At 52.6% G+C, this 20801-nt stretch overlaps 1 protein-coding gene across 3 annotated transcripts in view; it reads left to right on the top strand.

Annotated features, from left to right (window-relative positions):
• The window catches only part of LOC128845836 (fibrinogen-like protein 1-like protein), a 38055-nt gene that overhangs the window by 9234 nt on the left and 8020 nt on the right, over nucleotides 1–20801 (top strand). The window contains exon 1 of one of the 3 annotated variants that reach the window (XM_054044877.1): nucleotides 20171–20191. The exons of the other annotated variants lie outside the window; for them this stretch is intronic. The gene's annotated coding sequence lies outside the window, so the exon portion shown is untranslated. Of the gene's footprint in view, nucleotides 1–20170; nucleotides 20192–20801 lie in introns of those variants that run through there. 3 annotated transcript variants of the gene reach the window in all.

Here is a 20801-nt window from a genome sequence, read left to right as displayed (position 1 = left end):
AATAGGAATCACAGTTCCTGTGCGCTGCCCTGAATGGAGTCTAGACCCTGGGCATGGGGAAGGCCAACGCTCACATCCAGGTAGATCATCAACCTACTCCTCTGTCCCAGGAGCAGGAAGGCTCTTCGGTAGCTGGAGCTGCTGAGTTGGGAGTGTGGTGGGCAGAGATGGGAACAGGCCATAGGATGAATCAAGTGTCAGGGGGAGACTCCCTGTGTGTGGGAGATGATGTTGCCCCTCTGTGGGGAATCCCTTCCTTGCAGATGCTGGGCTTTGAGTGCTGGACTCTGCCAGGAAGCCCAGCTCCCATCCCTAGCAGCTTGGCTGTTCCCTACCCTGCTGTGCACCAGGCCCTCTGCAGAGAGCTGCTCTGGGCAAGGACTACAGAGCATGCTGTCATCCTGGCAGGTGTCACCCCAGGTTTCATAATCCTGACCCCTGGTCTCCCTCCGCTGGCAGGCTCTGAGCAAGGCCTGCCCAGAGAACATGGATGACGAGCTCTCGATCCTGCTGACAGCACCCCCCAGCACAGACAAACTCCAGCACATCTTGGAAGTGAGCAGAATGGGGAGGGGCAGCAGGGGTTTTACCTTAGCCCTGGGGACTCCTAGAAAGAAGAGACTGGAAAGTCCATGTTTCTATTGGATCCTTCCGAGTATGCATTCGTGATATAAACTCACTGGGTGACCTTGGGGTAACTCACTTCCCCCTTACGGCATCAGTCTTCTTCACTATCAAATCTACACTGGGGAAAAAGGACAGAAGCCCCGACAACGACCTTCACCTCTGGGTGTCTGGTCCTGGGAGCCGAAACCAACTGGACTATCTGCCCCATCTCCTAAACTGCCCTGTCTTTCCCTCCTAGGGCCTTGTCCTTAGTGCTCAGCCTGGCCCCTTCCCAGCTTGTCCCTGACCTTTAAAGGACTCTCCAAGCCCCTCCCATGCCTGCTTCCCTTGGGGTCTCTCTCCTGGCTGAGCACAGGCTGCCCTTCTATCTCTCAGCAGGCCTGGGTCCTAGTCACAGGCTGCGTCTTGTCACGTGACCCCCGCACTTATTCCCTTCACCCTTGGGAGCTGCATCACTTGGGCCAGGTGCAGTTGAGCTCCAACCCCTTTCCTGGCCATCTCACCCTGGGACAGGTTGAAACTGGTAACCTGTGGGTAACAGTAACTGGTTGCTCGCAAAGGTGCTGAAGACAGAATGGAAGAGGAAATCCTTTGCCCTGGATTGAAATTATTCCGACTTAAAGTGAATGAGAGAAAATAGGTCCAGAGTTCTCTTCCTAGCAGCAGAAAATGTAGCGATTGGTAGAGGTTCAGGTCAGAAAGGACCATTATGTGCATCTAGTCGCCCCTCCTGTATAACTCAGGGCCTGGAATGTCACCAAGTGGTTCCTTCAGCCAACCATAGCATGGGACTGAGCCAGAGCACGTCTTTTGGAATGATATCCACATGCAGGAGAGCCAGCTGGCTACCAGAAAATCTCTCTTCTGCAGTGACGTGGGGTTAAGGGAAACGGGGGAAAAGACATGGAGGCTGTGACTAAACTTAGAGCAGGGTGGGAAACCCAGACACAGTTGGGACCTGTGTACACTACAGGTCTGTCGTACATTTGTAATCTGCTGACCCCCACATGTTGTTCAGAGCCTATGGACAACACAGCTCCTAAAGTGTTTTTGTTCTGTGCTTATCCCGTATGTACCAGCAGGGCTGGATGGCCTTTCTCACTGTTCTGTGGGGAGCAGGTCCTGGGTACTAAGGGTCTGAAGAAGCTCTCAAGGACTAATTTTTTTAAATAATTGTTATCAATGAATTGGGAGAAAACATACAATCACTGCGGATAAGATTGGGGGGTGACAAAATACAGGCAGAGTGGTAATTCCTGATGGCGAGAGGGCAGTGATATACAGCGATGTGGCTCATTCGGCCAGCTGGACCCATTCAAAGAAAACAAGTTTGAGCAGAGCCCAATGCAAGGTCCTATACGTAGCCACAAGGCACGCCGGCCACACCTCCAGAATGGGGACGTGTATCCAGGAAAGCAGTGACTCTGAAAAGGATTTAGGGGCCAGAGTGGAGAAGCCACTCAACATGAGCTCCCAGTGTGATGCTGTGGTGAACAGGGCTAAAGCCATCATTAGACGTAGGAGCAGAGCCGTGAGTAGGACAGGGAGGTGACACAGCAGCAGTGAGACTGCTATTGGAATACTGCCTCCAGTCTTGGTGTCCTCCTTTGAAAAAGATGGTCCTAGAAATTGGACCTGGGGCAGCGAAGAGCCACCAAATGTTCTGAGGGCTGGAGAAAAATGCCTTCTAGTGAACTATTGAAAGAGCTCAACCTGTTTAGCTTATCAAAAGAAGATTGAAAGGTGACTTCACTGAAGTGTTGAAATGTCTTAATGGAGAGAAAATATTGGGTATTAAAGGGCTCTTTAATCGAGCAGAGAAAGGCAGAACAAGACCCAATGGCTGGAAGGTGAAAAGAGACAAATTCCTATGACAAATAAGGCACAACTATTCAACAGCGAGGATGATTGAACACAGGAAGAAGCTACCATGGAAAGTGGTGGATTCTCCATCTCTTGATGTCATTAATAAAGACTAGATGCCTTTCCGGAATGTGTTTGCCCCAAAAGTAGCTATTGTGGTAGACAGGAGGCCTGTGATATGCAGGGGGTCAGATTAGATGCTCTAACGGTCTCTGCTGCCCATAAAGTCTACTCATTTCTGAGAAACCGAGTGTAGCATTGGGAGCCGCCTCTGCTTATTAAACAATCGGTTTGTCAGCACCTGCAGGACAATTTGGTTCTTAGGATGTGATCTATCTTGGTATTAATAAGGCTTTTGACACAGTCCCATAGGACATTCTCACAAGCAAACAGATGCTGCTTAGCACTGTCAGAGCAGCACTTTCCAATAGTGGGAAAGTATGAAATCCCCATTTGACTGCTGGGGACAGAGCCTAGAGGGGGCAGCAACTTACCCCAAGTCCCACAGGTCAATCGGAAACCAGCAATGGAACCCAGGAGTCCTGACTCCCAGTTCCCTGCTCCAATCACTCCAGCGGAGCACACTCCCTCTCAAAGCAGGGGGACCGGACATGAGGGCCTGGTTGTAATTGCCAGCTGTGGGAGGGAATGTGCAGCAGTGGTTAGTGATGGAGCCTGGAAATAAGGTCTGCTGGGTCTATTGGAGAGTGTCACTAGGAGCAGTGCATAAGATGAGGTGTCCTATCATGTTTACTCAGATCAGATTAGGACATAGTAGAATGGCTGAAATAGTTTATTTTATTTGTATTGTATTATTTTGCAATTGTTAAGAGCAGCAACTACTTAGCTCAGACTGAAGCATCTTATCTAATTTTTGAGATCTAAGTGTCTCCTCTTTGAGTGCCACGAGACAATTTAACACATTGTGACAAAGAATTTTCATTGCCACTTGTCATGATTTCAAGAAACAAACTGGTTTAGTTTGAATAGGATTTTCGGTCAGAAACGGTTTCAATGAAATTTCCCCACCATCTCGATTCCTGGGCTCTATCTCTGCCTTTCTGCGGGGGGGTTGCTGTCTGTTAGAACAGGAGTCTGATTTGGATAGGGATAGAGACCTCTTCAATGCTTTTAATGAAGTAAATACTAATGGGAATTGTGTGATCATGGGAGACTTTAACTTCCCAGATATAGACTGGAGGACAAGTGCTATTAATATAATAGGGCTCAGATTTTCCTAGATGTGATAGCTGATGGATTCCTTCACCAAGTAGTTGCTGAACCAACAAGAGGGGATGCCATTTTAGATTTGGTTTTGGTGAGTAGTGAGGATCTCTTAGAAGAAATGGTTGTAGGGGACAGCCTTGGTTTGAGCGATCATGAGCTAATTCAGTTTAAACTAAATGGAAGGGTAAACAAAAATAGATCTGTGACTAGAGGTTTTTTTTTTTCATAAGGGCTAACTTTAAAAAATTAAGGAAATTAATTAGGGAAGTGGATTGGACTGAAGGACTTGTGGAACAGATGGATCAGACTGAACAGGTTCCAAACCTCTCGGAGGCTCTTACCTTCTAAACAGGGACGTCTGTTTTCTAGTAAAATCAGGAAAAAGAAAGGAGAAAACTCAAAAGAGGTTCCTCCTGGCGCTCACGTACGTGACCCCTAATACTCTCTCAGTCCTCAAAGAGAGACCTTGAGAAGGAGACTTGCTGAAGGAAAGCTACAGGGGACTCAGAGGTTTCCCTGGCCCTGGGCCCCTGTCCTGCCTGGCTGATGTCAGCATCTCTCTGTGAGGTCACCACCTCCCCAGCACCTATGACCAATAGGATGAGGTCCTGCAAAAGGCCTTTGTGATGTCACTGTCACACCCACCCCTCCCCTGCAGTGCTAATGTCCTGCCGCAGGCCAGACCCTTTGGAGGTTTGAGCTACTCTCTGTGGATCACCCCGCTCAATGAGTGTTCATTCTAGGAAGCAAGCCGGCTAGACAGTAAAGCAGCAGAGGCTGCTCCCAATGCTACACTCGGTTTCTCAGAAATGAGTAGACTTTATGGGCAGAAGAGACAGTTAGAGCATCTAATCTGACCCCCTGCATATCACAGGCCTTTCTGCACCATATGGGGAAGGCAGAGCTCTGCCTGGGCGCAGGGGGAATGGGATGGGGGTAGATCAAGGAAAGTGGGGAGGGGAATGGGTGAGAGGGAAAGAGCTCCTGTCCCAGATGAAGGAATTTAGGGGCAGAGGAAAGGACCCTGCTCCACAGAGAGGGGAGATGGTTTCTGTGAGTACCAGGGCGCTCCATTTCCCCTTCCACCAGCTCCCCATTTACAGAGAGCCAGAGCAGTACCTGCAGCAGGGAGCGGGAGTTGCTGGTGGCCTCAGAGGTACAGGCCCTGCAGCGCCTCGGGCACCTGGCGCAAGTGCCGCATGATACGGAGCTGGCGCATCACATTGGCCGTGACGTCCTCCTGCTGCAAGGGAACGAGAACCTGTCTGAGACTCAGACGCCTCCGAGGAATCAGGGGGGATTAACGGCCCCTGGAACCAGCAGCATTTCCACCCAGCCCCTGCCCACCTCTGAGGGATGGATTCCCCCTCCTGACCCCCAGGATGGAGTCTTGTTGTCCTTCCTAGTGACCTCCAGTGGCAACCCCCCTCCTTGTACGGGGAGCTCCTGCCACTTCCCCCTCAGTGCCCCTGACAGCTGTTCCACCTCCAATCCACAGCTCAAGTTCTCAGACCCCTCTCCTCCAGCCCCACCCAGGTTGGGTAGGGAGGGGACTGTAGCGGGGGGGCAGGAGGGATTCTGGCAGCAGTGAAGTGGGATGTGGGGAGGTTGAGACCTTTCCCCAAGTCACCCCAGCCACTAATGCTGAAGCCGCAGGATGGCAGCCCTGGTGAATGGGACGGATCGGCAGCCCCTGCTGACTAGGGTTACCATACGTACGTTTTTTCCCGGACATGTCCTGCTTTTCGGCAATCAAACCCCCGTCCGGGGGGAATTGCCGAAAAGCCAAACATGTCCGGGAAAATGCCGGCCGGGCACTTCCCCTCCCGCGGCTGCTCTGCTCCGCTCCTCCCCTCTCAGACTTTAAGAGCCGAGCTGCCCGAGACAGCGCTACTGGCTTTGGGCAGCCCCCCTTGCCTCCGGACCCCGAGCCACGGGCCAGGCACTTCCCTTCCCGGGCTCCAGCTGAGCTGCTTCGCTCCTCCCCTCTCAGACTTTAAGGCTCCAGCTGCGCTGGGGAAGTGCCGGCCGGGGGCGCAGGGTCTGGGGGCTGCCCGGCAAACCGTGAAGCCGGTAGCGCTGGGGCAGCCCTTTCCCCATGGCTGGGAGTGGGAGGGAGGAGGGGGCGGAGTTATGGCGGGGAAGGAGCGGAGTTGGGGCGCGGCTAGGGGTGGGGAAATGGGCGGGGCCAGGGCCCGTGGAGGGTCCTCTTTTTTTATTTTAGACATGGTAACCCTACTGCTGACTGAATCCTCCTGTTCTCTCCAGAACGGCTCCAGCCTTGCCAGCAGCAGGACAAGCGTCCCCTGCCCATGTGCCTCAGCCCTGCCTGGTCAGACGCCATCACCCGTCAGTCCTTGGCCTCCCAGGCTGCCAGTGATGGGAGCAACTCTGGGTGGTGGCTCGGGTGACACAGACACCAGACCACTAGGAATTGGGTGCGGCCCTGTGGGACAGGAGAGTCTCGCAGAGGGCACTTGGGGGACTCTCCTGCCCTTCCCAAGAGCGATAGCACCGTGTCCTGAGAACATAAGTCTGGGATGAGGCAAAGCTTGTCATTAATTAGCCTGGCTAAAGAGCTGGGTGGAGCTGCTCCGGGGACAAGTTGGCTCGCTCCTGCTCATGGAGGTGAATTCATCTCCCTTCCCAGGAGCACCTGCTCTCCCTTTCATTCCCCACCAGGCTCCTTGTGCCAGGCCAGCGAATGGCCACAGGATGGGAATGAGGCCTGGGCCCCGCCCCAATCTCCTGAGTCTAATGCAGCTGCTCACCTTGTCCCCCATCAGCTGCTGGGTTTCCCCCAGGAGGGAGTAGGTGACAGGGAGAGAGACACACACACATTTGTCCTTCTGGTTGCAGGGCTTGTATCCTTCCAATCCCATTGGTGGCTGCACAGTGGGCAGAGTCCTCGCTGCGTGCCCGGCCCAACAGAATTGCAGGGCGTGGTGTGGAACACAGAAAGAGATAGAGAGACTCATCCTCCAGCCGGGGTCAGTCTGAGAGAACTTGGCTGGGGTCCCAGTCTCACTCTTCTAGCGGGTGCCATTTCCCAGCTGGGTTCCTTACCCCTCTGGTGCAGCAGCAGCTGGTAGAGCCGGTAAACCCCCTCCCTGGCCTGCCGGCTGATGTCCTTGGCTGGGTCACTGACGGACAGAGCCAGCTGTGCCATGTGGTGACCCATCCTGGGGAATTCCGCTGAGTTCTAATGGACGGGAGAGGGAGAGGGGACTCCATCAGCATTTTCCTGTCAGCTCCCAGTCCCCCCCGGGCCAGGACTCTCCTTCCCCTCAGCCCCTCTGCAGGAGATGCTAGAGGATAGGAGCTAGAGCCAGACCCTTAATTTCCTCTGCCCCCAAGGAAGCCTGGAGCACAGGGCTGTGGGCAGGGCCCTCCATGAGGACTTGCTTCCCCAGCTGCTCCAGGATGACAGGGAGGCATGAACCTGGAGCACAGTCCCCTTAAAAGCCCAGAGTCACCACTTAACTAGGACAAGAAGAACTTGACTCAAGCCAGGCTCACTCTCTGCTCTGACTCTGCCTCCCCAAGAGGAACATTCCTAACCCACAGCCCCTGCAGCAGCAGATCCTACAGCCCGTCGGAGCTAGCCCACCTACCCCTGGAGTCAGGAAGCTGGGGTCAGAGGTCACTTACGTCAAACTCAGGGAGGGTGATGGTGGATCTGAGCAGGGCCGTGCTGCTCTTAACGGCCCTGCCTCTCTCTCGCAGCACCCTGGACACGATCCAGTAGTTAATGTGCTGTGGGGAAAGGACGCATTGCACTGACTGCCCTGACCAAGGATGCCCACTGGTGGCCCGGCTAGGAGGACAGACTGGAAAATGGATCTAAGAGTGAAGGTAAAATTGCCCCCACCCCTCTCATCGGGCTCACCTCCAAGATGTACTGGAGCCTGTCGGTGTCTGGGGACTCTGCCAGCAGGTTCCCCATCATGGCGTCCAGGAGGTCTGGCAAGACCCTAGGCAGATCCTGAAAGCAAGGGAGAGCCATGGGTCAGAGTTAGGGAAACTGGAGCTACACCTGCCACAGGATGGGAAGAGGGGTCTCTGGGAAGCACTGGTGAGACCCCAAACACGTATCCTGGCCTCTCTCATTCACATCCCACTGCAGGCAATTAGCCAGGATACATGGCAGGATGACAGCTGGCTCCTCAATCCATGACTTTAGCATGATCTACCTGCACTTGGGTGGTGTCCTTCTCCATGCCCAGGGTGAAGACGGCGTGCAGGGCAGCTCGGAGGAGGTGGGTCTCCAGCTCTGGCTCCAGGGCAGGTGTCATGGTGCTGGCAAGAGAGAGGAGCCGATATTAGACTGTGCAATGCGGGGATGGGACTGGCACCAACACGCAGGTGAAACTGCAGCGAAATAGGCACAGGCTGGCAAGAAGGGAAACTGAGGCACCGAGCCAGGGAATGATAAGGCCAAGGTTTCTCAGACAGACAGTGGCAGGGCAGGAATAGCCCCTGTTCCCTGGACCCTGCTGCCCCTCCTGTATCTGATCCTTGGTGTGAGCCTCTCCCCAAAGCCGTTGCAATGTTACTGGAGTGAAAAGAACAGCTCAGCCAGGAGAGAGTGAACCTTCCCCGCACCTCTGCCAGAGGAGCCACCCTTGGGCGGTGACCTGGGAGTGGGAGGGGCAGTGACTCCCAGCCCTGGGCCTGAGCAGCACTGGGGTTAGGGGAACCGGGCCGGAGGGTCTCGGTACCTGAGGTTGCCCACAGCAATCAGGGAGTTAGCGAGGACAGCGCCGGGTGGAGAGTTATCAGGCAGCTCCTCAATGAGCTTCTGTGAGACCCAAAGGAGACAACGGAGCGTGTGAGATTCGGGCCTCACTGACACTTCTCAGTGAGGAGATTACACAGCCAGGGCCCCACACAGCCAGCAGGATCCCCCCACTTACCTCCCGCTCCTCCGATTCCTGCCCAATAGTGACCACTCTCCAAATTTCTCCCGTCTCTTCTCCCCAGTCTTCAGCCCCAGCAATCCCTGCCCTCAGCTGCCCCTCCAGCACCAACAATCCCCCATCCACTGGCCTGGGGAGACCCCTGCCCCTCCCATGTCTCTGTCTTTCCTCCAGCTGCTGGGCACCGTGTCTCGCTCACCACAATCCTCTCCGCCACAGCCGCCTTGCAGCAGTGCGGCTCCAGTGTGTCCTGCCCTCTCTGCTGTGCAGCGAGACGCGGGGTGGATGGGGTGCAGGAACACGAGCTGCTGGGCCTCCTCCTGCACCCACCAGGAGTGGGGTTAGGGGAGAGAGAGCCAGTTAGCCAGGGACCTCCCTGCCCCCACACAGCAGCTGCAGGATTCAGGCCTGAATGGGGGATATGGGGACCCGCCCATTGTCCAAATCACCCACCACTCCACCACAAGCAGGGTCAGGAACTGGGACAGTGCCTGTGGGGGGAGGAGACCCGGCTGGTGTGTGACAGACACCCCCACCTCTGGGGTCCCAGATCATGGAGGAGAAAGGTCCCTATTAGGGCTGGTGGATCATCAGGGACAAGACCCTCTGCAGGGGGTCAGGTGCTGGGAAGGGGCAGGACAGTCTCGGTTCCAGCACAGCTGGGGTACGTTTGTACCTTTTCTCCGCCTTGGAGCTGCTCTCGGCTGTTATTGAGAGCAGCCTCCTCTGTGGCCAAGTCCATCCATTCCTCCTCCTCGTCCCCTGAGTCCCTGGCGGTCCCTGCACCAGGGAGAGAAGGGGACAGGGTGACGCCTGCTGCCACTCGGGGGAAGGACAGGGGCACGGTGGGGCAATGTGTCCCCTTCCCACCTCCGGGACCCAGGGCAGATCGGGCCCCACACTCCCCCCTCTCAGTGATGCCTTCAGCCCCCAACTCCTTCAGGAGCCCATAGCAAAGAGACCCCCCCACGCTGTCCTGGACTCCCTGAGAGGTGCCTCCCCCCAACTGGAGCACCAAGGACCAAAGTGGCAGCATCTAGTGTCAGTGGGGTTTATGTGGCTCAAGCCAGACCCCTGGGCTGGGGACCCGCCCCCATAGCACTGATCGAGGGCCTGGGCCCAGGGTGTTCACAGCCCCCTCCTCACCCCTCCCTGAGCCCAGCCTGGCTCCTCACCTGGAACAAAGCTGCGGCGCCCATCGGCCTCGCTGCTGCCTGAGTCCCAGGCACTGCTGCTGTCCCATGGGGAGCGGGCCGAGCTGCTGGTGGTGGGACAGGGATCCTCCACCTCCTGCCCTGGGGAGGCTGGAAGGTCCTCAGTGACCGGGCAGGGCGATGCCTCCTGCTGGGAATCAGGGCTGGGCTCCTGGGCCGCTGCTGCCCACACAACATGCCCCAGAGTCACCCTGCCCGGCTCCCCTCCTGCACTGGGTCCTGCCTGCCCAGCCGCAGCCTGGCCCAGCTCCATTTCGACCTGGCCTCTCCCACCTCGGCGCCTGCGCTGGGAGCGGGTTTTCTCCGCCAGAAGGCTGGGCACTTCCACCTCCTGGCCTGGCCGGGAGCTCCTTCCCCGCCAGTGGGGACGGAGGAGCCGCTCTGCTCCTGGGGAAGATGGCAGCTGCTTCCCTCAGGCTCTGGGGCCACCTGCAGAGCCTTCTTCCTGAACATCCTCAGGAGCCTGGCAATCCTGGAACCCAGCGGGGAGCGGGCGTGAGTCTGGGGTCAAGGCAGGCTCTCACTAACCAGCCTGTTTGGTCCCTCCCAATCCCTGCTCCAGCCAGAGCAGCTCCTCCTCCCGCACAGGGGTGCATGTAATGCAATCTACACGCACTGGCAGGAGTTCATTGCATGATCTGCTCCCAGCGTTCCCCCTCGTCACCCCTAGGGCTGCAATGCCCGGGGATTCTCCTTTTCGAACAGTGGATTCAGTCACTTTGGACAAGCAGCTCCCTCCTGCCATACCAGGCCACACTCCCCCCTGGGCTAGAGAAGGAACAGAACCCAGGAGTCCGGACTTCTCCTGGGAAACCATTCCCCACGTCAAAGTCCCGAGGCAGAGCAAGGCCAGGACCCCTGCCTTTCCCATTGATTTCCACGCTCAGCAGCTCACAGGGTCTGGCCCAGCTCAGAGACGCTCAGCCTGGGGAACGGTCTCCCACAAGGGAAGGGTTGGGAGCCCCATTGCTGGGACCTTTCCAAACACACTGGAGACGGCTCTGGAGAAGCCCCTCCCCGGTCTGAGAGCGAGGGGTTCCTGGGGGCGGTTTGCAAATCCAATCTCCTTTGGGAGAGATTCTTTCCCCCTCTTTCTGCCTCTCCCCAGACAGACAGGGAACGCCAACGGGGAACCCTAATGCCACTCACTTGCTCTGCTGATGGAGCGATGGATGGAGGATGTTCAGTGTCATTCCTTGCCCTTTTCCTCACTCCCCAAAGCCAAGGCAGGCTGGAGAGGGTGGTGGTGACCTGAGGAGTTACCCTGCCCAGCCAGCAGGCAGGGTGATAGCACTGGGCGATCGACTGGCTGTGAAAACAAGAGTCTGTCTTATTGCCAAGGGACAGAGAAACTCGGCCAGCAGCAGGGGGTGCAGAACACTGGCCTAGTGCGGGGGTGACAGCGCCTCCCAGCTCCTCCCATCCCAGCACTTTACACACTTCCTGGAGCCTCCCAACCCCCCTGGGCTGTAGGGGCTGCGACCCCAACCCCACTGATGAGAACCAGGCCTGGGGCGGGGAAGCTACTGGCTCAGGGTCACTCCAAGTGTCAGAGCCAGGGATTGGACCCAGCAGTCCTTATTTCCAGGCCCCTTCACTAACCACTGCTGCACACTCCCTCCCACAGCTGGCAATTACAACCAGGCCCTCATGTCCGGCCCCCTGCTTTGGGTGGGAGTGTGCTCCGCTGGAGTGATTGGAGTAGGGAACTGGGAGTCAGGACTCCTGGGTTCCATTGCTGGTTTCCTATTGACCTGTGGGACTTGGGGTAAGTTGCTGCCCCCTCTAGGCTCTGTCCCCAGCAGTCAAATGGGGATTTCATACTTTCCCACTATTGGAAAGTGCTGGGAGAATCCCCCAGCAAAAGCTGCTCTGACAGTGCTAAGCAGCATCTGACCATTAGAGGTCGGAGCACACTGCCCAGGAGGAGGAGTGTTTGGTTCTGGGCTGTTGGAGTATGGGCTTGCAACCATCTGTGCACACATATTATACTAATTGCATCTAGACCACATCTCCCTAATTTGTTTGTGAGAATATCCTTATTAACACCAAGATGGATCACATCTACTGTTTACCCACCTCCACTAGGCCCGTAACCCTGCCAAAGAAGGAGCTAGGATTGGTTTGGAATGATTTGTTCTTGACAAGTCCATGCTCACTAGTCCTAAGAACCAAATTGTCCTGTAGGTGCTGACAAACTGATTGTTTAATAAGGAGTTCCAGTATCTTTCCAGGTATGTTAATGGATGGGAAGACGTTCTTTTTCAGGGATCTCTGACGAGAACTGGGGCACAGCACTTAGTTTGTTGAGGCCATAAAATGGAGACAGGCACCTCTTCTCTTCTCCCAGCACCCCAGATACCTAAAAGGGTGGGACTCACATCCCTCAATGGGCTTTAAAAAAGACAATGGTTACAATGTGGCCCCAACCATTTCTGGTTTCTGCAGACTAGATGTTTTAGCAAAGTTTAGAATTCCTTGGTGCTCAACACCGTGAAACTCCCCTTTCTCCTTCACAAAGGGCTTTAACGCCCCTTATCAACAAGAATGATTGTCCGAATAGGGTCTTTCCTCTCCTCGAATGGCGTTCACCTTTCGAGGAGAGGAAAGACCCTATTCGGACACAGACTGGCTAACCTAGTGAGGAGGGCTTTAAACTAGGTTCGACGGGGACAGGTGAGCAAAGCCCACAGGTAAGTGGGGAACATGGAGACCGGGGAGATGGGTCGGAAACGAGAGGGAGTGTGGGCTATATTGGCAGAGAGAAAGGAGAGTCAGGACAAAACTGGGAGGAAAGATCAAACCAGTATCTTTGATGCCTATATACAAATGAGAGAAGTATGGGGAATAAGCAGGAAGAACTGGAAGTGCTAATAAATAAATAAAACTATGACATTGTTGGCATCACTGAAACTTGGTGGGATAATACACATGATTGGAATGTTGGTGTGGATGGGTACAGCTTGCTCAGGAAGGATAGACAGGGGAAAAAGGGAGGAGGTGTTGCCTTATATATTAAAAATGTACACACTTGGACTGAGGTAGAGATGGACATAGGAGACGGAAGTGTTGAGAGTCTCTGGGTTAGGCTTAAAGGGGCAAAAAACAAGGGAGATATCATGCTAGGAGTCTACTACAGGCCACCTAACCAGGTGGAAGAGGTGGATGAGGCTTTTTTCAAGCAACTAACAAAATCATCCAAAGCCCAAGATTTGGTGGTGATGGGGGACTTCAACTATCCGGATATATGTTGGGAAAATAACACAGCGGGACACAGACTATCCAACAAATTCTTGGACTGCATTGGAGACAACTTTTTATTTCAGAAGGTTGAAAAAGCTACTAGGGGGGAAGCTGTTCTAGACTTGATTTTAACAAATAGGGAGGAACTCGTTGAGAATGTGAAAGTAGAAGGCAGCCTGGGTGAAAGTGATCATGAAATCATAGAGTTTGCAATTCTAAGGAAGGGTAGAAGGGAGAACAGCAAAATAGAGACAATGGATTTCAGGAAGGCAGATTTTGGGAAGCTCAAAGAGCTGATAGGTAAGGTCCCATGGGAATCAAGACTGAGGGGAAAAACAACTGAGGAGAGTTGGCAGTTTTTCAAAGGGACACTATTAAGGGCCCAAAAGCAAGCTATTCCGCTGGTTAGGAAAGATAGAAAATGTGGCAAAAGACCACCTTGGCTTAACCACGAGATCTTGCACGATCTAAAAAATAAAAAGGAGTCATATAAAAAATGGAAACTAGGACAGATTACAAAGGATGAATATAGGCAAACAACACAGGAATGCAGGGGCAAGATTAGAAAGGCAAAGGCACAAATGAGCTCAAACTAGCTACGGGAATAAAAGGAAACAAGAAGACTTTTTATCAATACATTAGAAGCAAGAGGAAGACCAAAGATAGGGTAGGCCCACTGCTTAGTGAAGAGGGAGAAACAGTAACAGGAAACTTGGAAATGGCAGAGATGCTTAATGACTTCTTTGTTTCGGTCTTCACCGAGAAGTCTGAAGGAATGCCTAACATAGTGAATGCTAATGGGAAGGGGGTAGGTTTAGCGGATAAAATAAAAAAAGAACAAGTTAAAAATCACTTAGAAAAGTTAGATGCCTGCAAGTCACCCGGGCCTGATGAAATGCATCCTAGAATACTCAAGGAGCTAATAGAGGAGGTATCTGAGCTTCTAGCTATTATCTTTGGAAAGTCATGGGAGACGGGAGAGATTCCAGAAGACTGGAAAAGGGCAAATATAGTGCCCATCTATAAAAAGGGAAATAAAAACAACCCAGGCAACTACAGACCAGTTAGTTTAACTTCTGTGCCAGGGAAGATAATGGAGCAAGTAATTAAGGAAATCATCTGCAAACACTTGGAAGGTGGTAAGGTGATAGGGAACAGCCAGCATGGATTTGTGAAGAACAAATCATGTCAAACCAATCTGATAGCTTTCTTTGATAGGATAACGAGCCTTGTGGATAAGGGTGAAGCGGTGGATGTGGTATACCTAGACTTTAGTAAGGCATTTGATACGGTCTCGCATGATATTCTTATCGATAAACTAGGCAAATACAAATTAGATGGGGCTACTATAAGGTGGGTGCATAACTGGCTGGATAACCGTACTCAGAGAGTTGTTATTAATGGTTCCCAATCCTGCTGGAAAGGCGTAACGAGTGGGGTTCCGCAGGGGTCTGTTTTGGGACCGGCTCTGTTCAATATCTTCATCAACGACTTAGATATTGGCATAGAAAGTACGCTTATTAAGTTTGCAGATGATACCAAACTGGGAGGGATTGCAACTACTTTGGAGGACAGGGTCATAATTCAGAATGATCTGGACAAATTGGAGAAATGGTCTGAGTTAAACAGGATGAAGTTTAACAAAGACAAATGCAAAGTGCTCCACTTAGGAAGGAAAAATCAATTTCACACATACAGAATGGGAAAAGACTGTCTAGGAAGGAGTACGACAGAAAGGGATCTAGGGGTTATAGTGGACCACAAGCTAAATATGAGTCAACAGTGTGATGCTGTTGCAAAAAAAGCAAACATGATTCTGGGATGCATTAACAGGTGTGTTGTGAGCAAGACACGAGAAGTCATTCTTCCGCTCTACTCAGCTGAGGCCTAACCAGAGCAGGAGTATTGTGTCCAGTTCTGGGTGCCACATTTTAAAAAAGATGTGGAGAAATTAGAAAGGGTCCAAAGAAGAGCAACAAGAATGATTAAAGGTCTTGAGAACATGACCTATGAAGGAAGGCTGAAAGAACTGGGTTTGTTTAGTTTGGAAAAGAGAAGACTGAGAGGGGACATGATAGCAGTTTTCAGGTATCTAAAAGGGTGTCATAAGGAGGAGGGAGAGAACTTGTTCACCTTAGCCTCTAAGGATAGAACCAGAAACAATGGGTTTAAACTGCAGCAAGGGAGGTCTAGGTTGGACATTAGGAAAAAGTTCCTAACTGTCAGGGTGGTTAAACACTGGAACAAATTGCCTAGGGAGGTTGTGGAATCTCCGTCTCTGGAGATATTTAAGAGTAGGTTAGATAAATGTCTATCAGGGATGGTCTAGACAGTATTTGGTCCTGCCATGCGGGCAGGGGACTGGACTCGATGACCTCTCGAGGTCCCTTCCAGTCCTATAATCTATGAATCTATGAATCTCACCCAGGCTCTTGACTGCCCAAAGTTGGAGAATTGTCCCTGTTCCCACTGCAGAGCACCCCCCACGACACACACACAGAGTCCTCCTGGTGGTGGGAGGGGAACAGAGGAAAGGACAGAAGACGTAAGAGATGAAGAGAAAGGAGGGAGGGATGGAGGAAAAGGTAAAACAAAAAGGACAAACCCTAATGTCCCCAGTGATTCTAAGGGACAAAATCCCAGGTGGGGAATAAAATTCGACCACCTTAAGCTAGTGTTTTCCATGCCTAGAATTCAGCTGGCGCCAGATGCAGCAGACTGAACAGGTTCCAAACCTCTCGGAGGCTCTTACCTTCTAAACAGGGACGTCTGTTTTCTAGTAAAATCAGGAAAAAGAAAAGAGAAAACTCAAAAGAGGTTCCTCCTGGCGCTCATGTACGTGAACCTAAACACTCTCTCAGACCTCAAAGATAGACCTCAAGAAGGAGACTTGCTAAAGCAGAGCTACAGGGGACTCTGAGGTTTCCCTGGCCCTGAGCCCCTGTCCTGCCTGGCTGATGTCAGCATCTCTCTGTGAGGTCACCACCTCCCCAGCACCTTTGACCAATAGGCTGAGGTCCTGCAAAAGGCCTTTGTGATGTCACTGCCACACCCACCCCTCCCCTGCAGTGTTAATGTCCTGCCACAGGGCAGACACTTTGGAGGTTTGAGCTACACAAATAGGAGACACTTAGATCTCAAAAATTAGATGAGATGTTTCAGTCTGAGCTAAGTAGTTGCTGCTCTTAACAATTGCAACATAATAAAATACAAATAAAATAGACTATTTCAGCCATTCTATTATGTCCTAATCTGATCTGAGTAAACATGATAGGACACCTCATCTTATGCACTGCTCCTAGTGACACTCTCCAATAGAGCCCCATCCTCCACCCGCCGGGAGGTAGGTAGGGGCCGATTGTTATCCCTACTTGAAAGAGGGAGAAGCTAAGGCTGAGAAAGGAGAATTGACTTGTCTTAGGTCACACAGCCAGTCCGTGGCAGAGTTGGGAATAGGACCCAAGAGCCCTGATTTTCAAACTAACCATCGGATCTTGAATTTCAGACATTGAATGACCTGAATAAAGTGCTCTCAAGTGAGTTCCAGACCAGCAAGAGTTCATAGTAATTATTCAGCAAGTATTTTAGGAGAACTGGAATGGTAGAGAAAATAATGAACTGCAGAGAAGCAGCAAAATTTGTCGAACATATGACTGGTTATGACTATTTACTTGGTCTTAAAAGAAAACAACAGGGACCTGAGTCTCCTCCCTGTCAATAACCCCCAGCTCAGCCAATCAGGGTAGAGACCGAGGGGCGGGAGGATGAGGGTTCTCACCAGAGAGCCCAAAGGATGGCCCAGGTCACCGCTGGGGATCACTGTCTGAGCACTATTTCAGTCCCACATTTTTCGGTGGACCTCCCACAATGGGAGTTGTAGAGCACCCCCCACGACACACACACACCCCTCCTGGTGGTGGGAGGGGAACAGGGGAAAGGACAAAAGAAGTAAGAGATGAAGAGAAAGGAGGGAGGGATGGAGGAAAAGGTAAAAGAAAAAGGACAACCCTTAATGTCCCCAGAGATTCTAAGGGACAAAATCCCAGGTGGGGAATAAAATTTGGCTACCTTAAGCTAGTGTTTTCCATGCCTAAAATTCAGCTGGCGCCAGATGCAGCAGACTGAACAGGTTCCAAACCTCTCGGAGGCTCTTACCTTCTAAACAGGGACGTCAGTTTTCTAGTGAAATCAGGAAAAAGAAAGGAGAAAACTCAAAAGAGGTTCCTCCTGGTGCTCACATACATGAACTCAAATACTCTCTCAGACCTCAAAGATAGATCTCGAGAAGCAGACTTGCTGAAGCAAAGCCACAGGGGTCTCTGAGGTTTCCCTGGCCCTGCGCCCCTGTCCTGCCTTGCTGATGTCAGCATCCCTCTGTGAGGTCACCACCTCCCCTGCACCTTTGGCCAATAGGCTGACGTCCTGCAAAAGGCCTTTGTGATGTCACTGCCACACCCACCCCTCCCCTGCAGTGTTAATGTCCTGCCACAGGGCAGACACTTTGGAGGTTTGAGCTACTCCCTGTGGATCACCCAACTCAATGAGTGTTCATTCTAGGAAGCAAGCCGGCTAGACAGTAAAACATCACAAGCTGCTCCCAATGCTACACTCGGTTTCTCAGAAATGAGTAGATTTTATGGCCAGAAGAGACAGTTAGAGCATCTAATCTGACCCCCTGCATATCACAGGCCTCCTGTCTACCACAATAGCTACTTTTGGGGCAAACACATTCCGGAAAAGCATCAATCTTTATTAATGACATCAAGAGATGGAGAATCCACCACTTTCCTTAGTAGCTTCTTCCTGTGTTCAATCATCCTCGCTGCTGAATATTTGTGCCTTATTTGTCATAGGAATTTGTCTCTTTTCACCTTCCAGCCATTGGGTCTTGTTCTGCCTTTCTCTGCTAGACTAGAGAGCCCTTTAATACCCAGTATATTCTCTCCATTAAGGCACTTCAACACTTCAATGAAGTCCCCTTCAATCTTCTTTTGATAAGCTAAACAGGTTGAGCTCTTTCAATAGCTCACTAGAAGGCATTTTTCTCCAACCCTCAGAACATTTGGTGGCTCTTTGCTGCCCCAGCTCCAATTTCTAGGACCATCTTTTTCAAAGGAGGACACCAAGACTGGAGGCAGTATTCCAATAGCAGTCTCACTGCTGCTGTGTCACCTCCCTATCCTACTCACGGCTCTGCTCCTACGTCTAATGATGGCTTTAGCCCTGTTCACCACAGCATCACACTGGGAGCTCATGTTGAGTGGCTTCTCCACTCTGGCCCCTAAATCCTTTTCAGAGTCACTGCTTTTCCTGGATTCCTTGTGGCCACGCATAGGACCTTGCATTGGGCTCCGCTCAAACTTGTTTTCTTTGAATGGGTCCAGCTGGCCGAATGAGCCAGATCGCTCTGTATCACTGCCCTCTCCCCATCAGGAATTACCACTCTGCCTGTATTTTGTCACCCCCCAATCTTATCCGCAGTGATTGTATGTTTTCTCCCAATTCATTGATAACAATTATTTTAAAAAATTAGTCCTTGAGAGCTTCTTCAGACCCTTAGTACCCAGGACCTGATCCCCACATCACAGTGAGAAATGCTGTCAGGCCCTGCTGGTACATAGGGGATAAGCACAGAACAAACGTACCTTTAGGAGCTGTGTTGTCCATAGGCTCTGAACAACATGTGGGGGTCAGCAGATTACAAAAGCACGACAGACCTGTAGTGTCGACAGGTCCCAACTGTGTCTCGGTTTCCCACCCTGTAAAATGGGGAGAACAAACAAAACCTTGATTAGCTCCATTTGATAGCTGGGGAAACCGAGGTACCCAGCGGTGCAGAGACTCGCTCATGGTCCCAAAGCCAGGAATAGAAAACAGCAGATCTGATAGCCAGGCCTGGGACCTAACCCTGGTTTTCCTGGCCTTGCTGCTCTAAGTTTAGTCACAGCCTCCATGTCTTTTCCCCCGTGTCCCTTAACCCCACGTCACTGCAGAAGAGAGATTTTCTGGTAGCAAGCTGGCTCTCCTGCATGTGGATGTCGTTCCAAAAGACGTGCTCTGGCTCAGTCCCATGCTATGGTTGGCTGAAGGAACCACTTGGTCACATTCCAGGCCCTGAGTTATACAGGAGGGGCGACTAGATGCACAGAATGGTCCTTTCTGACCTGAACCTCTATCAATCGCTACATTTTCTGCTGCTAGGAAGAGAACTCTGAACCTATTTTCTCTCATTCACTTTCAGTCGGAATAATTTCAATCCAGGCCAAAGGATTTCCTCTTCCATTGTGTCTTCAGCACCTTTGCGAGCAAAGAGTTACTGTTACCCACAGGTTACCAGTGTCAACCTGTCCCAGGGTGAGATGGCCAGGAAAGGGGTTGGAGCTCAACTGCACCTGGCCCAGGTGATGCAGCTCCCTAGGGTGAAGGGAATAAGTGTGGGGGTCACGTGACAAGACCCAGCCTGTGACTAGGACCCAGGCCTGCTGAGAGATAGAAGGGCAGCCTGTGCTCAGCCAGGAGAGAGACCCAAGGGACGCAGGCATGGGAGGGGCTTGGAGAGTCCTTTAAAGGTCAGGGACAAGCTGGGAAGGGGCCAGTCTGAGCACTAAGGACAAGGCCCTAGGAGGGAAAAGCAGGGCAGTTTAGGAGATGGGGCAGATAGTCCAGTTGGTTTCGGCTCCCAGGACTAGACACCCAGAGGTGAAGGTGATTGTCAGGGCTTCTCTCCTTCTTCCCCAGTGTAGATTTGATAGTGGAGAAGACTGATGCCGTAAGGGGGAAGTGAGTTACCCCAACGTCACCCAGTGAGTTTATATCACAAATGCATACTCGGAAGGACCCAATAGAAACATGGATTTTCCAGTCTCTTCTTTCTAGGAGTCCCCAGGGCTAAGGTAAAACCCCTGCTGCCCCTCCCCATTCTGCTCACCTCCAAGATGTGCTGGAGTTTGTCTGTGCTGGGGGGTGCTGTCAGCAGGATCGAGAGCTCGTCATCCATGTTCTCTGGGCAAGCCTTGCTCAGAGCCTGCCAGCGGAGGGAGACCAGGGGTCAGGAGCCTGCCTTAGCACCGGTGTGCCATTGACCAGGAGCCGACTGAGGTAAGCGCCGCCTGGCCGGAGCTCGCACCCAGAAACCCTGCCCCAGGTCGGAACCCCCTCCCACACCCAAATTCCCTCCCAGACCTCACACCCGGCACCCCAACCCCCTGCCCCAGGTCGGAACCCCCTCCTGTACCCTAATCCCTCCCAGACCCCACACCCCCACCCGCACCCAAATCCCCTACCCCAGCCCTGAGCCCCCTCCTGCACCCAAACTCCCTCCCAGAGTCCGCACCCCAACCCTCTGCCCCAGCCCGGATCCCCCTCTGGCACACCAAACCCCTAATCTCCAGCCCAATCCCAGAGCCCGCATCCCCACCGGAGCCCTCACCCCCTCCCTGCACTCCACACGCCCTGTTGCAGAGCCCTTGGCACAGGAGTTTGCTGAGAGCTGAGGGGGTGCAGAACCCGCTGCTGTAAGATACAGTCACCCCCCAGGACACACGGTGCTGTTAGCTCGCAGTGTCCCACGCATCGTGTCTGCCGTGTTAAACACCTCCCCGAAACCCCCTGCAGAGTATGAACAGGGGCCTGTTTGTCTTCTGGGAAACCTACGTGTGCACGTGCAAAGTAGCTAGTTAGAGAATAAACTGCCCAGGAGTGGGTGACA

The sequence above is a fragment of the Malaclemys terrapin genome, chromosome 12, assembly GCF_027887155.1.
Source record: "Malaclemys terrapin pileata isolate rMalTer1 chromosome 12, rMalTer1.hap1, whole genome shotgun sequence".
NCBI classification, from domain to species: Eukaryota; Metazoa; Chordata; order Testudines; family Emydidae; genus Malaclemys; species Malaclemys terrapin.
Note: the sequence above shows the minus strand (reverse complement) of the source record. Positions and strands in the feature narration are given on the sequence as shown.